The following is a 1,591-nucleotide window of genomic DNA, read 5'->3' as shown; positions in this document are numbered from 1 at the left end:
ACCATTCCCATGTCTGTTTGATAGCTATGGAGCAACAGCCTTCGCAAAATTATTTTGGCGAATACTTGTGCAACATATTTGCGTTTCTCCTGGCTCAATATATGCCCGATTCCTTGGCCCAAACACGGTTCACAAACAGCATGTCAGATGCTACTTCTGCATCTGGACCAATTCTGGTGCACACATACAAAGTGAAGGATCCTCCAGCTGTCTGTTATCCTCCAGGCTGAATCAGCCCAAATGTGGAACTATACGGGCCAGACTCAGGTCAAGGACTTAGGCATATGTTCACCCAGAAGTATCACTTTGCCATCCTTTGCACAAAGACCAGAAACAGGTGGAAACACCTAACTTGGCCAAAGGTAAGACAATCCACCTACCAGTACCTCCAAAGCATATTGATTAACATATTATATATTGTTTGTTTAAATGATACAAAAGTTGAACTATAAAAAAAAATTACACAGTGTTGATTAAACAAACAAAATATAATGTGTTAATTAACAAGTTTTAGATGTAGATGCAGGCAGAATTTTCTACCTTTGGACAAAGCCAGACTAGCTGTTTCTCACTCTTTCCAGTTTTCATGGTAAAGTGAACTGGAGGCTGGCTGTCGCTTCACATTTGTTGTACAGAAATGAGGGAGTTATCATTTCTCTCATCTAACTCTCAGCATGAAGTGAATAGCCTGAGCATATTTCCTAAAATGTCAAAAACACCCATGGGGGTGCTGAGAGAAGAGTATGCCATGTTAACATAGCGGTGGACTCGAGTTGACTGCCCGAAGTAGCTCACAGGCTACACTGCATTTGTTACAAATGCAGGATTTTTTTTTTTACCTAAAACTCTTCGGACTGCGGTTCTTCTGTTACTGCCTTCTACAGAGTCAAACAAACATGTAAGTCATACATTATTTATGAATCATTCACTGAGATGTCCACACCGATAAAACTCACCTTTGATCAGTCTGGTAAAACTTTCAGCGTCCAAATCAGCGTTCCCTTCCACAATGGTAACTCCTGGAATGTCAACTCCTGAGGGAAAAGACAACAACCTTAAATTGAAACTGGAATATTTTGTACAGGGATGCATTGTAAGATATATTGTCTTAAAGAATTATCAAATTATATTCTAGTTATTAAGCCCTGATATACCAATGACAACATTCATATTCATTCACATGTTTAAAGAGCTGTGGGTCTATGAGATTTAGATCATATTTGTTTTAAATCTAGTAAAATGGATTATCTAGATTACTGGACGTAGTTTGAATTTAACCTAGGTTAAATCTAAAATGTAATATGTTATTTCATATAATGTATAATAATAATAAATTAACAATCATATTTTATATATTAAGTGGGAAATATTTCCCTACAAATCCAGCTACATTTATCGCTGAATTTCTCTGTTCAAATGTTTCACTGACCTTCCAGGTCGATGTTGGTGGTGCCAGTGGCGACTGAGTACTGAGGGCCTGGAAACAACAACATTCATGAGTTCTTAAGATGATAAATGATAAACAGCCATTGACATACTGATTCAAGAAAGAAATATTCACCTGTGACAACCCTGGTGACTTTAGTGATGG

At 37.6% G+C, this 1,591-nt stretch overlaps 1 long non-coding RNA gene across 1 annotated transcript; it reads right to left on the bottom strand.

Moving 5' to 3' along the window:
* Positions 1-7: 7 nt before the first annotated feature.
* Positions 8-1,591, bottom strand: LOC111668610 (uncharacterized). Its single transcript, XR_002761739.2, has 4 exons — positions 1,562-1,591; positions 1,430-1,477; positions 957-1,034; positions 8-878 (listed from the first exon to the last, which is right to left on the bottom strand). It is a non-coding gene; the product is annotated as an uncharacterized LOC111668610 (long non-coding RNA).

Source organism: Seriola lalandi, unplaced genomic scaffold, assembly GCF_002814215.2.
Source record: "Seriola lalandi dorsalis isolate HSWRI2012SDOR001 ecotype SW California unplaced genomic scaffold, Sedor1 jcf7180002004161, whole genome shotgun sequence".
NCBI lineage: Eukaryota > Metazoa > Chordata > Actinopteri > Carangiformes > Carangidae > Seriola > Seriola lalandi.
Note: the sequence above shows the minus strand (reverse complement) of the source record. Positions and strands in the feature narration are given on the sequence as shown.